The following is a 16,806-nucleotide window of genomic DNA, read 5'->3' as shown; positions in this document are numbered from 1 at the left end:
TTCTGAGTGTCTCATAATCTAGTATGGGAAGAGTTCACTCTCTGGCAGGGGAGGGAGGTAAGCTAAAGGTGGCTCTTCACACTTTGCTAATTTTACCATAAAAACTGGAGCTTTTTTTCCCCCTGTCCTTTATCTGGGGTGGTCTTATCTGTTGCTTTGTTTCATAAAGAGTTACGATGGTGGTGCTTTATTAAGTTCCAGATTTAGCCCTCTGATGGTGGGGTTCTTCCACTTCCCTCATGGAATAAAGTTACCATCTTATGAGAAGCCCACACTAGAATACGGAAGGATTATCCACCAGCTGGAGAAAGGTCTTGGAGAATGAGATGTCATCTTGTGTTCTAGTCTTATGCATCCTGACATCTGAATGCAGCTTTGTGGGTGATGTCAGCTACAACATCATGAGTTGAAGAACCACCTAGTTGAACTTAGCCTGGTGGAGCATAAATAGAAAAAAAAAGTTGAATGACTGGGGTGTTAAGTTATTGTATTTTAGGATGGCATATTATGCGGTAATGATTCACTAAATCAGACAGGTAAATAAGTGCACAGCTCAACTCAATGTAATGAAGATGAGAGAACATAAGTGAAAATCTACCCTAAGTGGGGAAATGGTGAAACAGTGGTTGACTTTTGAAGAATGAATCAGTGTTTGTGGGTGGATGAATGGGAAACAACTTTTTAATAGAACTATCTCAAAAGATGACTTGGAGGCCAGAACTAATGTGACATTCTCAACCGGACTGACAACCTGAAATTGACAAGGTATCTTATTGGATAATCTAGAGATAAAAGGTGTGTAAGTGGATGGAATAATAATAAGATTATCACCATTTGCTTTCTTTTGTATCATCTCACCAGGGAAACACCCTGTAGCTGACACATTTCACCTACTCACATTCTCCAGCAACAAACATTTCCCAAGTACTAATGAGACACAAAGAAGCCTATTTGTTGAAAGGCAGTGTCTGATCCTCATTTACTATCCTAACTAAATGATTAATTTCTTCCAGAAACAAAAACAAAGACACAATCATATTATAAACAGGAATTCCTTTAGAACTCCATCAAGGGACCACCTAGGAGGCACTTGGGGGACCACCAGTTGGGATTAGCTTGGGTAAGATTTTGACAGGGTTAGAGTTTATCTTGGTGTGCCTAGCTTCCCATCTTTGTGTCATTCAATCTGCCTCATGTCTCAGCAGCGGTAGACTCTCTTCATCTCTGAGAAAATCTGTTTCCCAGAAAGGGCCAGATGCATGTGTTTTTACTTAGAAGTATAACCCAAGAAGGAGAACCATTGTTCTCCAAGAAAAATATTGATTTTACTTCTTAGAAGACAAGGTCATAAGCTAAAGAAATGATCCCGTGATGGTAGAATTTTGAAAATTTTTTTAAAGATTTATTTATATTTATTGGAAAGGCAGATTCATAGAGAGAAAGGGAGACAGAGAGAAAGATCTTCATCCGCTGGTTCACTCTCCAAGTGGCTGCAATAGCCAGAGGTGAGCCAATCCAAAGCCAGGCATCAGGAGCTTCTCGCAGGTCTGCCATGTGGGTACAGGGTCCCAAGGCTTTGGGTTGTCCTCTACTGTTTTTCCAGGCCATAAACAGGAAGCTGGAAGGGAAGTGAAGCAGCTGGGATATGAACTGGTGCCCACATGGGATCCGGGTACATGCAAGGTGAGGGCTTTAGCCAATAGACTACCATGGTAGGCCCATTGAAATTTTTATTTATCTACTTTTTAGGATATATTATCTACTTTTAGGTTATGTCTCCATATCTATATCTCTATATCTATATCATATCTCTATATCTGTATCTATCTACCTACACACACACACATGCGCGTGCACACACACACACACACACACACACACATATATATATATATAGAGAGAGAGAGAGAGAGAGAGAGAGCAGGAATGCAAGTGAGAGCCTCCAAATGCTGGTTTACCCCTCAAGTACCTACAGTGGTTTTGATCAGGGCTACAGTTATGAGCCAGAAATTGCATGCCTCAAGTACACCTATGTGGGTGATGGGAACCACAGACTCAAGTCATGATTACTTCTATTTACAAGAAACTGGATTAGAAGTGGAACAGGGATTTGGAGCCAAGCACTCCAATATGCTATGTAGGTATGCTAACTGATATCCCCTTTGGTGGTTACATGCCCATCCCAGAATTTTCAAAAAATTAAACAAGACAAAACAAACAAACAAACAAACAAACAAACAAACGAAATTGTGTGTGAAAGGACTTGGAGATGGGGAAGGGATCTGGACACATGACCTTCCTTTCTGTCTTACAATATCCTGCCAAGACTCTGCCTATGCCTCTCATCCATTTGGGGGAACATTGAAGAAAGCCTCTTACCTTTCTTTTAAAGTAAAAAAAAATATTAATTTGCATTCTGTTATCTTTATTGGAATGACCTTCCTTTTGACAATGTCCAGCATACTTTGGAGAGGAAATTTTTCTGGGACCAGTTTAATAAGGCAAGGAAGATCATTTTTTTTCATGTAGTTTTTTTTCCATAGAGTAACTGACAGAGATGGAACTAGGAAATATGCTGTCAGATCAGATTTGGATTGTGAGCTATGACACAGTGAAACAGATCCTGTGTGCTTGGGATCAAGAACCCCGTCATCAGAGTGCTTGCAGCTGGATATGGATTTGCAGGAACTGAATCATGATTTTTCATTTCTCATTCGGTTTGAAGGTCTTGATTTTCACAAGATAAATGCTTATTCTAAGGCTTGTGATTGAGGTGCCACTGACTTGGAAGAGAAGTCTTAAGGGCATATGGCACCCTTCATGTCACTGAACCAGCAACTAAGAACAGGTTAGTCTATCAGTTAGTGTGATGAAGAAAGTCGGTTGCAATTCAAAGAAAGGGCAATTGATGTAGTCTGGGAAGGAGGAGGTTCTTGTGGGCGCTCTGAAAGACAGTAATAAAAATTAACGGAAAGCTGGAGGAGCCACCAAGAGACTGGAAACCGAAAATTTGGATCCTTCAAGGTTTAATCATTCCACCGTAAAGAGAATTCAAGTCAGTCGAGTCTATACACAAGGATAAAGGAAAGATGGTTGGTATAGTGGAAGGAGGAAGTCACAAGTCTCCTTTACATTCAAATCATCATTTACAGTGCTGCAAGGTGTGTGTGGCTGCTTTGCTTGTTATGTAGGTATTACATATTATAAATTTTCTCTTATTATTTTCTACAATTTTTGTTAAAGGATAAATTAAAAATTAGTCTTCATGTAAAAGTACATCCATAAAGGACTTTGCATTTAAAGAGTAGTTGACATGATGTAGAGTTAGATATGAAGAGCCTTAGGACTTGTGTCTTATCCTTTGGGAGAAGGATGACAGGGTAGGAAGCACAGCTGTGCAATGTCAGAATGAAGCATGGAGTTGCTCCTAGTGCTATATGGTGCTGCAGTAATGATATCATATAAGTGTTGCCCCTCAACTCAAAACTTACCTTTCTGTACCCTAGTAGGTGTTGCTGGAGGAGAAACGACATTGCTTCTCCAATTCACAAATAGCCATGTTCTCCTGGAGCAGCACAGGAATTTGGTTTGCAGAATTTCCAACCATGGTGGAATCATCAGTTTTTAATGCTCAGTAAAAGAGTACCTTCTGGGGGATGACACTGTGGCATAGTGAATAATGCGGTCATCTCTAATGCTGGAATCCCATAGCACCTGCTCATTCATGTCCCAGTTGCTTCACTTCCAATCCAGCTTTCTGTCTGGGAAAGCAGTAAAAAAATGCCTATGTGTCTGGGTACCTGCCATTCATGTGGGAGACCTGGATGAAGCTCCTGCTCCTAGCTTTGACCTGGTCCAGCCCTGGCCTATGTGGCCATTTGGGGAGTGAACCAGTGAATGGAAGATCTACCTTTCCACTCTCCACTCGCAGCCTCCCCATACCTTTGATTTCCAATAAATAATTAAACCTGGAAATAAAGAGTAGCATCTGAACAGTGTCTTTCCTTCAGGTATATTGGTCTATTTAGGTGATCAGCACTACTCTTCAAGATTTCATACATTTGTCACTTTGGTAATGCTTCAATGTTATCACTAGTTTTCCAGTTATTTGCAGACATGGGAAATATCAAGGGGGTAAAAATCATTTGGGAATATGAGCGTATCATTTTCTTTCTGAAAAAAGGAACTGAAGCTCATCTACAAACCTGTCATCCCCTCAGCTTCCAGCAACATCCTAGTAGCCCATTCCTAGGCTCAGCATCACTAAATAGGCATAGGAAGGTAAATCTGGAGCAGAGACAGTTCTTTGCCATCCACACTTTCGGATACTCAGTATCTGTTTGCAATCCTGCTCTGTGATTAGACAGTGATGGAAAAGGCAACTCCAGGAAGGCCATGTGTAGACCTAAGAATGTGAAGGTCTCCTTCCTACCAATGTACCCTCAACCTTTTAGCAAAATGAATAGGCAAGAACTGCTAGTGTGTCTTAACAACACAGATGAGGTCAATTTTCCCTTGTTTACCTGCTTAGTGATTGCTCATGCTGATCTCTGCTGTTTCCTGACTGGCTTCTGACTAGATATGATATTAAAAGTCCATCTTTACACAGAATATCAACAATCCCATGATACAATACCACCAATGATGATTTACGAAGACAGGTGATGTGTTTTTTTGAAAGTGAGGGTTTTCTGGGGTGAGTATGAAGGATGGTGTCTGCTCAGGCCTGTCTGAGATTGTGACATGCATGATTGTGTGGTAGGCAGTGCTTGGTCTGTCTTAGAGAGATGTACACATTTCAGATCATAAAGCCTGTGATCATATTTCAAAATGAAGATGTCAACTGTGGCTGTGTTGATAAAAGATGGTCATATTGGCTCCTGTGCAGCTCTAGGCAACTGAGAGCCTTGGCAGTCCATAGATGAAGCTCAGTTCTATTTTAAGTCAGAAAATCTCCACTCATATTTCCAAATGAACCTCATCTCCCAAATGCTGCTTCCAAATATTACCCATGTTCTATTTTAGTTGTGTCCAGTTATGATAAAAATGTCAACATGAATATATTGCTATTTTATATTTATATTTTTGACTATGTCTGATCTTGTTATAAAGAAAACTTGGTGTGCATGCTCCAGGCTTGGATTCAAATTCCAGTCCTGCTTCTTGCTATCAATAAACCTTCCTTGGGCTTAGGTCCCTCACCCTCAGCAGTACCTTAGAAATAATTGATCTTGTCATACCTGTCTTATAATGTTAAAAGTGAGTTTCAGATTCAAAATCTCCTTAAAAGACATTACTGCTATTTTTGATAGTGTTTATGGTTGTGGGACTTTAGGACACTTTTCAAAATATCTGATAAATGCTCTGAAATAACACTTTATGGATGAACATCAAAATTTGCTGTTCCATATTCTTCTAGTGGCTGTATATTACATATATACTGGTGAAATGCATGGTATTATATTTGGAACAGTATCAGACTGTTCAACATATTTCCAAGCAGTTTGGACCTGTTTGCCCAACTACTATGAAACTACTTGTTCATGTCTGAAAGAGTGATTACATATTACAAACACTGATACATCAAGGGAGGAAAGACTGACAAATGAACACTCAGAGATTCCAGAACCAGCAACAACAGAGTCCAAGATCTTAAATATCAGAGACTTAAATACTAGGGGATATGCATGACATAACTGTTGAAGAGAAGTATGGAAAATACCAGTCAAAATTATTACTCTAATGGTTTCCAAAATAAATGTTCACTAACCAAAGATTACATGCCATACATTTTTCTTTTGGCTACTGTTTTGCTAGCTACTTCCACACATAAAAGGAAAAGGGAGAATGGAGTCAATTATGTGCAGAATTCATGCTAACCAGCACTAAAGGCTCATTATATACTTATTAATTCATACAAAATCAGTTATGGCTGACGTATTTGTGTTGGCTGTCTATGTAGATTAGATCCATTGTGTAACTGCAAAAGAGTGGAAAGATGAGAGAATACTGTTCACTTGAAAATAATGCAGACAAGGCTTGTGTCGTATGTGTGCTTGTGTGTATGTGTGTGTGCGTGTGATGCTTTTATTTCCACTGTACAGCTAATGAGATTTAGTAAGATAGCTGAATTGACTCCTGCCAGAATAACACAAATGAAAAGCTTAACAGCCACTGAGCCTCGCAATCACATGCCAGGCTGTCCTTGATTGAAAGGGCATGTGTTCATACATAGAAACAAAAGCAAATCGCCACTCCCTTGTGGTGAATCATTGGTTGAGTATCCAGTTGTGAAGAGCACAAGATGAGCTACTCCTAGATTTGCATGAGTTCCCTCCATACAGATTAGGGATGGCTTATTGACAGCCTGCAGATTTGCACTTCTCAACATCGCAGTGCCGATGATTTACCACACAAAGTTCTCATTCATGCCAGCTGCTGTTAGAATGCTTCAAACACCTAACGATGGGTAGATACTCTACTTTGCAGCCAGGCTTGTGTTTCTGGAGAGTTAGTGTAGGTTTTGCTTTCCCTGTCAGCCTTTATTTGGAATACAACTGTGATTTGTGGGATTGAAAATAGCTTCTCAATTAATTTCTTGTTTGTAAAATGGAGCAAATAACACCCACAGGCAAAATTTCGGGAGCATTAAATAGGATAATACATATAAAGGAGGAGACCCAGCTCATGCCACAGAGAACAAAAAAATCACAGCAGATGAGCACTTTAATTTTCAAAAAGGAATTGGATTTATGAGCAAGGTTCAGAGCAAGACTTGCTTGCATGACAATCTTCATTGAGCTTAATTATTGTGGCACAACTTAATATGTGGAGTCATTTCATCCAACTTTCTGTTTGAATCTCTGTACAAAAAGGTTGAGAATAATACATAACCCATAGTGATTTTGTATAATGCAGGAACGATAAATTAAGCAGCTTGTCATGGTTGTTGCATGATATATGATAAATGTTCCATAGGGGTGATTTTCAGAAAGGTAATGGATGGGACAGGAGTTGAGCTTAACAAGACGTTGGCTAAGATGCTGATGCTTGGCAATGGAGGGCCTGACTGTAGCTTGAAACTAATGTGGGCCTTGGGAGGAGGCAGTGATGGCTTACACTCACTCAGCAGGTGTTGCGGTGTGAGTGCCTGGCTCTTGAATTTGGCCTAACCCAGCTCCTGTTGTGGTCATTGGGAGTGTGAACTAGTAAATCCACACTGTCTCTTTCTCTCAAATTAATACGTTTTTAATGTTTGTAAAGAATACGTATTATAAAAATTATGTGTAGATTAAAACATTTTTGCTCCCAAATGCATTTATGATAACTTGTTACAACATGCATGAACAACGTATAACTTTGAGGCACTAAATGATTAGAACATCAGTCTGAAAAGAAGACCTGTTAGAATAGCATAAATTCTGTTAAAATTGAAGCAAGAATAAACATTAAACTTATGTGGAGAAATGGTGGAAATATTGATGATCTACAAAAAATACTTTTCTGTGTAATCAGCAAGTTTAAAAATGAACAATAAATTTTTTAAAACAGAAGATGATGTTGAAAATGAAATTTCCAGCAGCAGGATATTCACATCAATTTGTGAGGATTAAAAACAACCCCCTCATGTCCTAGTTGATGATTGGCAGCCAAAAATCATGCCAAAGACATCTGAACTAATTCAGACTCAGTTATTCAGAACGAGCAATCTTTCCAGTTGATGGATGACACAAGTGTTATGCCTTGATCACATGCAGACAACAGCAGGGCTTTTGATGGAAATTCTAAACAAGCAGATTAAGATCCCCAAGTATTTCTTCAATGAATTGGAGCAGGAGAGGAGACTTGACTACACCAGGGTGACCCTGAGGGCGAAGCAGACTCAAAGCAATGGTTACTTAGTGGGAGCAGTAGTTCAGTTACTGCAAAAAACACTGGGAACCGTGCTGAGGGATCTTCCAGCATTTGGCTTGTTGATTTTTTGAATGGCCAAAGAATGTGTCCTGTGAGAGTGTTTTGAATATGTTAGCTTGAGCACTTGTAGAAAAGCACCAGCAAAGTTTTCTTGGAGAGTCTTTTTGTGCCATAACAACGTTCCTTCCCATTTCTGTCATCTCATAAGGATAATTCTCTGACTTTGGGTAGGAATTCATTAGGCTTCCAGTTTGCAATGCTAAGTTGGTTCCCTCTAACATCTTTTTGTTTTCTAATCTTTGTTTCCATAATCTTTGAAAATCTCTGAAGGGCATCCCTTTTTTCTGCAGTTATTAATGTAAAGTAGATGTCATTGATCTGATTCAATTCAGGACTCCGAGTTCTTGGAAAATAGACTAAAATGGTTACACAATTACATAGAAAAGTGCCTTGAAGTTAAAAATAAAGAGCCTTTGTTATTTAAAGACTTTACACACTTGAAATTTTGGAATACTAACTGATGTTTTGGTACACATATACAATGTGTAATGTCCAGCCAGAGTAATTGCATTTATCTCTGCAGCTATACAATGTCTAATTTTAGTGAAAACATAAAAAATCATGCCTAGTTTTTAAATGGAGAAATATACAATACATTGTCTATAGTCATCGCAGTTTGCGTAGAACCACAGACCTTCTGTCTCCTATCTAGTAATGACTTAGTATTCCTTGGTTAATCTTTCCAGTGATTTGCATTTGATGGGGTTTATATTGAAAGATAAGATTAAGGATTTTTACATTTATGCCACAATTCCACCTGCTCAAGAATTTTTGAAGTCCTTTCAAATTATTTAGTGTTAAGTACATAGGTCTGTTTATGCATTATCTTGAGAGAAATTACTCAAATCTCTCCATGCCTTTATTTCCTCAAGTAGATAAGGAGTGAAATAGTAGCCACTTTTGAAAATTATCATGATGTTGAGTTAAAATACACCGAATTCTATCACTGTACTGTAACTTATAGAAAGTATTCAAAGTTTGTAAACAAATATTAGTGTTATTTTTATTAGATAGCCTAGTGGCCAAAGTCCTTGCCTTGGATCCCCTATGAGTGCCAGTTCGCATCCAGCTGCTCCGCTCTCCAACCAGCCCCCTGCTTGTGGCCTGGGAAAGCGGTAGAGGATGGCCCCAAACCTTTGGACCCTGCCCATGTGTAGGAGACCCGGAAGATGCTCCTGGCTCCTGGCTTCATATTGGTTCAGCTCTGGCCGTTGTGGTCATTTGGGGAGTGAACCAGCAGAAGGAAATCTTTCTGTTTCGCCTTCTCTCTGTATATCCGCCTTTCTAATAAATGCAAATAAAACTTAAAAAGTAAAACAAAACAAAAAATGGTAGGATTCTAGGAAAGATAAAATATTTTTATTGTTAGTCACATGATGCATACTATTAGTATTAGAATATATATTTAATATGCATATGCACATATAATATGATTATATTCTTGAGTGATTTTCAACATAAGGTACTGATTCAGAAGTTTTTTTTTTGAGTTCCAGTGTTCAGTTTGTTATTAAAAAATATTTTCCATGTACCATTACCTGTATTCTAGACTGATTTTTCTAAAGTGGATGCTGCCTGTGGATTGTGACACACCAGCATTTATTTGTGTTACTCATCTCCAGAGCTAACCAAAGCAAAGTTGGGTTTACATGAGGAAATCCAATAGTCACCCAAGTCTAAACGTATCAGAAAGAAAGGGTGCAGATTCCATTTCTTCTCTCTTCCTTTTCTTCATTAAGCATTGGTCTGAGAATTTTGAGTTCTCAGGTAAAACTTAGAGAAATATCTATCAGTCAAGACATTTTTCTTTTTTAAGAAAAAAAAAAATCCTTAAGGAAAGAAATGAGATTCTTTTTTAAAAGAAGTTTTTTTATTTAATGGAAAGTCAGATATACAGAGAGGAGGAGAGACAGAGAGGACGATCTTCTCCCCATTGATTGACTCCCCAAATGGCGACAATGGTGCTGATCCAAACCTGGGAGCCTGGAGCCTCTTTTGGGTCTCCCATGCAAGTGCAGGGACCCAACGCCTTGGGCCGCCCTCAACTTCTTTCCCAGACCACAATCAGGGAGTTGGATCAGAAATGGAGCCTCTGGGATTAGAACCAGTGCCTATATGGGACCCTGTTGCGTGGGAATCGAGGACTTTAGCTGCTAAGCTACTGCACCTGGCCCAGGAAATGAGATTCTAACCACATCTACTCACCTTTCTGTTAACTGAACCAGAGTTTAATTTAGCTTACACACATATACACACCCATGCACACCTCCACAGTACAGCCGAGTGTGAGAACCAAGTATAAAAAGAATGGCTTTTTTTTACATAATCCATTCATACATCACAGGTCAGATAAAGCTGATATCATCAAAGATCATGTAAGAGAGATTTTCAGCTATCACATTCATTTGAACTTTTCTCATGGGCTTGTCTGCTTTGTTGGCATTTGGTCCCCACAATGGATGAATACCTGTGTCAGTTGTCAATACGATTTGCCTTTCCCTTGAATTACTGCTGTAGAAACTTAGCCTAAATCTGTACATCAGATTCACTCATTATCTTGAGAAGTGAGAGATGCTCTTCCCTGGGAGGAAGTTCTCTTTTATCCAAAGATATTCTAGGACATCAGATTCACTCATTATCTTGAGAAGTGAGAGATGCTCTTCCCTGGGAGGAAGTTCTCTTTTATCCAAAGATACTCTAGGACAATGGTGAGCATTAGCAGTTTCAAACACCCAGCAAAGAATACACAGAGCCATACTTGATGAAAGACAGAGGGAATGAGAACAAGAATGTATTCAAAGAAAGGGAGAGAGTGGGGAGAAAGAAAAATTCCTTTATAAGAAGTCATTGAAATACAGCTTCAAATACAAGCTGTGTGTTTCTGGGATGAAAGCCCATATGCACAAAAAGTAGCATCTCTCCCGTAAGTTCTAAATTGAGTTAATAAAAACAAATCAAAGCAGATGGCTTAGTCTGCATTCTGGAGGCCACAAGAAAAGTCAGGCTGTGGTTACAGGTTTCCTGCGAAAATTGGTTGATTGTGGGAACCTAATGATTCCTCCAGATTTATTCCTGTTTCAGTCATACAGTGAATCAGAACATCATGTTCCTCTTTATCTCTTGCCTTCTCTTACTTTAGTGGACTTTAAAATAAATTTATCATCTCCAAGTAAAACAAATAAAATCTCTTGGTCTTTCTGCCATTGAAGGACAGGCAAATCAGTGAGAAGATTTGTCAGAGGTTGTTCCGGGCTCTTGAATTATAGCAGAAAAGAAACTGCTCAGGTGACTGTAACATACATAAAAGAGGATGCTCTGCTTCTGAAAGAATCTGTTTTTCTTTGACTGCACCTCAGGAAAGGTCAAATAGTATTAAATTTTTTAAGTTGACCAGAACAAAGATAGATGACTTGATTTTCAGTGCAAATTTGGTTATGTCAAACCACGTAGCACCAGAAATATGATCGATTAACCTCTGGGGAGTTGGTGGCATATTTCATTCCACTCCCTTTGGAATCACCATGGGCACTGTGCTGTCTTTCGGGATGATAGATTTACAGGGATTTTCAAATGTCTATTAATGCCCTTCACCCACTTTGCTGAGATCAGTTATCTGAACAAATGGTTTGAAGATTTTGTGTGACGCTTCTATAAAAAGAGTCACTGGTTACTATGTAGAACTGTGTAGGTAGAGAAGAGGTTGAAATTTGAGATTAATGTTATTGAAAATGAACAATATTTGATTATTAAATTCTTTTCATTTAATATTTATTTATTTGAAAGAGTTGTAAAGGGGGAGGGTGGGAGAGAGAAAGAGAGAGAGAGAGAATAAAAGACAGAAGACAGATAGATCTTCAAAGCATTGACTCACTCCCCAGATGGCCGCCATGCTTAGGTCTGGGAGGGTTGAAGCCAGGAATTTCACTTCGGTCTCCCTTGTGGGTGGCAGTAGCCCAGATATTTAAGCCATCTTCTGCTTTTCCCAGGTTATTAGTTTGCAGTTACACTGGAACTGGAGAAACGGGCATATGAACCAGTGCTCACATGGCATGCCAGTGTTATACATGTCAGCTTTACATACTATGCCCCAGTTCTGGCGCTAAGCATCCTAAATCCTATGAAGAGTGTAAATAACCATGCACAGTTGGAAGATCTTTGTTTTGTCACAGGCATTTTGAAGTACATTTAAAAAAATAGATTTTCTTATACCTATTGTATGTATTTCCATAAACTATGGAAGTTATTAAAATGTCCGATTTTCTGTGTCTCATCACCATGGGGTTGGGAAAAAGGAAATGTGTATTAAAGAATGTTGCAGAGAGAATAGAATCACCCTATAAAACTGGTCATTTTCAACCTTGATGTTCTGAGCTAGACTTGTCATATAAGTACCGCACGCTAACCAATTGCACTACTGGAGCCCCCTGAGCTAGACTTGTTAGACAGCAGGTGGTATTTAAGCTGCTAGAAGCTTCTCTAAAGTAGCACCCTTGGTATTTCACCGAAAGCTGCATTCTTTATTTCTAATGGAAATAACATGTGAAGGAAATAAAAGGAAGTATTTGTAAAAGTCCCATTGATAGATTGATACTTACTAGTGACGAAGAGAATGCATGGTTCTCTCTCTCTCTCTCTCTCTCTCTCTCTCTCTCTCTCTCTGTGTGTGTGTGTGTAAGGAGAAAGTGAAAGGAAAAGGGAGGAAAATGGAGAAAGCTTCAAAGGAGGTGAAAGCATGTGCTTGAAGTGTGGATAAGATTTGCGCTTCTTCAAGCAAAAGGCAGTGACTAACAGTGTTGTGGTGCAGCAAGTAAACTTGCCTCCTGTGATGTCAGCATTCCACGTGGGAGCTGATTGGTGTCTGGGCTGCTTCACTTCTGATCAGCTCCCTGAGAAAAGCAATGGATGATGGCTTGTTTGTGAGCACCTGCTACCCACATGGAAGACTCCAATGAAGCTTCTGGCTCCTGGCTTCAGCCTGGTGCAGCCCTGCCTGTTGCAATCACCTGGGGATTGAACCATAGATAAAAGTTTCTCTCTCTCCATCCCTCTCCCTCCCCCTCTCCTTCTCTATTTCTCCTTCTCTAGCTGACTTTTCAAATTGAAAAGTCTTTTTAAAAAGTTCAATGAATACAGGAGAGGGTTCAGAGGAGGGGCAGATGTGGGTGAACACAAGAATGGACAGTAAGCCATTCATTGAATAAGTAAGTATTTAGTGCACACTAAATACTAAATGCTTAGCACTTTTATAGAATATTCTAGCAATGTGTAGCATGACCATATGTGTGTTTTTCAAGAAACACACTGGGGAGATAAAGAATAAGATAAATAGTGGAAAATGTTAAGATGAAAAATTATCCAAGGGAGGAGAATGCTTGAAGCAAGGAAAGATAAGATTTCTATATGAACAGCCATGAAAATTCTCACTGAAAGCCAGAATTTTGAGTGAAGACTTAAGGGTATAAAGGGTGAGTCACTGGCTGTTAGAGAAAGCATGTTCCAGACAGAGCTTCGCAGATGCAAAGCCTCCAGGTGGGAACATCCCAGGGTAGCCAAGGGACCCTGCATGTTTTAGAGTGTACCCAGGTTCAGATGTGTATTCCTGATTCCAAGTTCCTGCTAATACATACCATGAGAGGCAGCAGTGATTGTCTAAATAATTAGATTCTTGTAACACAAATGAGAGACCTGGATTGAGTTCCTAGTTCTTGGCCCCAGCCACAATCCAGCACCGGCCAGTGGACATTTGAAAGTGAATCAACATGGGAAAAATCTCTCTCTCTCTCTCTCTCTCTCTCTCTCTCTCTCTCTCTCTCTCTCTCTCTCTCCTCTTTCTTCTCCCTTTTTCTCTCTTGATCTCTTTCAAAATGTTTTAAAAAGAATCATCATTCAAGTGAGAATAAAACCCTGCTTTCCTTTAGCTTTTCTATGTTTTTTTCTAAGGAAGAAGATGCAGATGGAGGGAAACACAACACAACTGTATGTTTTCACTGAAAAGCAACTGCCAGAAGTCTCCCTGATGTATCTTGTAGGACTCATGCTTTTATCCTCAATATATGTCCCATAGTTAAATTGTTTTACTGAGAAATGTGTTAATGTGTGAAACAAATAAACATTACCAATCCAACACAAGTGCCCAAAGCTTCCCTTAAAAGAGGTGGTAAATACCAGGACTGGTTTATAAACTACAGCTGTAGTTAGGACCAATATGTCGGCACTAGGCCATCAGCCAATCTTCCAAATGGAGAGTCATAGTCACTTTTATTTTTGGTTTCAAGGAAATGAAAATTGCTGAAAGTCGGTTCCTCCTCATTACTTGTGGTATGGTACAACATACTAGGTCAACAAAAGAAAATGATGATGAGGATTTTTTTTGTTTTGCCTTTAAGAGAAGGCTCAAGTACATGAATTTGGTGGGTTTAGAACATATGATAAATAGGAGGACAGTAAGCAATTAGGGCTTGGCAAAATGTTTGAAGTATTTCCTATACTTTATGTTTGATAAAAACTTGAATGATATTTAACTACATATTCTCTTTAGTTAGTTATCTAAACATACAGGGATGATAAACAAAATGCAATCATCACTTTAACATACTTTTAAAAAGACAGACAGGGCCCGGCGGCGTGGCCTAGCGGCTAAAGTCCTCACCTTGAAAGCCCCGGGATCCCATATCGGCGCCGGTTCTAATCCCGGAAGTTCCACTTCCCATCCAGCTCCCTGCTTGTGGCCTGGGAAAGCAGTCGAGGACGGCCCAGTGCTTTGGGACTCTGCACCCGCGTGGGAGACCCGGAAGAGGTTCCAGGTTCCCGGCTTCGGATAGGCGCGCACCGACCATTGCGGCTCACTTGGGGAGTGAATCATCGGACGGAAGATCTTCCTCTCTGTCTCTCCTCCTCTCAGTACATATCTGACTGTAATAAAATAAATAAATCTTTTAAAAAAAAGACAGATGAGAAACAATGAAGCAATTATGACTTATCTATTTAGGAGAGGAAGTAATTTATTTATTTATTTACTGTCAAAGACAAGCCAAATGGAAGAGCAACAACATGGTGAAAATCACAGCGAAGTTTCTCAGTTAAATTAGGATCCGATCAAAGACGATCTCTGAACTCCTCACATACATGAAATATACACCTCAGCCTGAGTAGCACTGACACAACATTATTTATGGAGATATTCAATGTTTGGAACTTCCTATATTTTACCTAAAAAGTTGAGAATTGGGTTATTCTGGCTATCTCCACAAAGCAATTCCAGCACAAAATTGTCCCAAACAGGTAAAAATTTGTAAAAGAATATAAAGCATTCCAGCTGTATGTGGTTTTGGCTTGTGGGAGAGGGTGCATCCTAGCCTCCTGACCCTGAAATTTCAGTCCGCCAGCTGCTAAGAAGTGGATGGCACCATCTTGGGTCAGGCTACACAGGGCCCCAGTTGTATCTCTTGAAGACCACTGGCTGCCCAGCGATGGCTCTGGAGACTTGCGGGTGTGGGTCTATAAGGGACTTTGTGGTTGGCACAGGTGAGGGTGTGTAGGAACCTGAGAATTCATGTCCAGGTGATGAATGACTTCCAAGAGACTTCCATGGACATTGCCACTGTTCTAGCAGATAAGCAAGGGTGCTGAAACTGAGTTGTTTGGAGTGGGGAACTGGAGGACTTTTAGGGGTCAGACCAAAGTACCAGTTCACCTAGGAGGCCTGAGTTGGAGCAGTTAAGCATCAACCATCACAGAATACCACTCACAGGCACATACTGAGGCTGGGATGGGGGCCCTCCTGGGAGGGCTGGACCAAAGTGCCCACCAGTGAGAGTCAGAACAGTGAATGGATAATGTGTGGCTGGGTTATGACACTGAGCAGCATGTGAGTGAATCAGGACTGGGGGCAGAATTTGCAGGAGTGTATGGGTCCTCACTGCTGAGGAACAATAATCTCCATTGGCATGCACAAGAACTGTGGCTGGGAATAGCCCTGGTTAAGGTACTAAGGAGATGGCCTAGCTAGGTTTGGGTTCCCACTGGTGAGCACGAGAGCCAGAATGGGGCAATGGTCTAAACAAGACATGACTGCAGTCTCCCTCAGCATGTGTGTGGACTGGGTCTGGGGATTACCAGACTGGGATGGACTCCAACACCCACTGGTATGCATGAGAGCCAGCATGGGTGTAGAATTGACTGGGCTAAGTCTTGGCTCCCGCTTAACCATGTAATTGCTGTGTCTTGGTGTGGACCAGGAAAGGTGGGGCTGTAGCACCCCACTGTGAGAACCAGAATGGTTGTGGGCTGGTTGGGCAAGACCACTGTTCCTGCCAGGACAAGAGGTGGACAAAGTCTACCTGGGTCAAAGACCCACCAGCGGGTGCAACATCTGCCATAGAGAGAAGATCTGATAGAGGAGCTTGGGAAACTCCTTAGTTAGAATACAATCCTTGGAGATGAGCGCAAGAACCAAGGCAAGGAACAGCCCAGACCAGGCCAGTTTTCAATACCAACCAGCATACGTGTAGATCAGGTCTGGAAGCAGACGAGGTTGGACCAGTTCTTAACATCCACTGGCAGATCTGAGAACTAGGATGTAATGCAGTAGTGGTCAGTTTAGGTTACAACAGCAGCCAATTCGCATCAGGGTGGAGACTGGGGGCTGGCTAGGCCTTGCTGGGCTGCAAAACCTACCATCATGAGCTGGAATTAGGAACAGGTTCGATCAAGCCAGGCTGCAGCACTCACTGGTGGGTGCAAGGTGAGTCAAGCCGTGACAACCAGGGCGAGGTGGGTACTGGGTCCATGAGCTCCAGGGTTGGGAGTGCTGACAGGGCCCGGGTTGTCTGG

Source organism: Ochotona princeps, chromosome 5 (genome assembly GCF_030435755.1).
Source record: "Ochotona princeps isolate mOchPri1 chromosome 5, mOchPri1.hap1, whole genome shotgun sequence".
Taxonomy (NCBI): Eukaryota; Metazoa; Chordata; class Mammalia; order Lagomorpha; family Ochotonidae; genus Ochotona; species Ochotona princeps.
Note: the sequence above shows the minus strand (reverse complement) of the source record.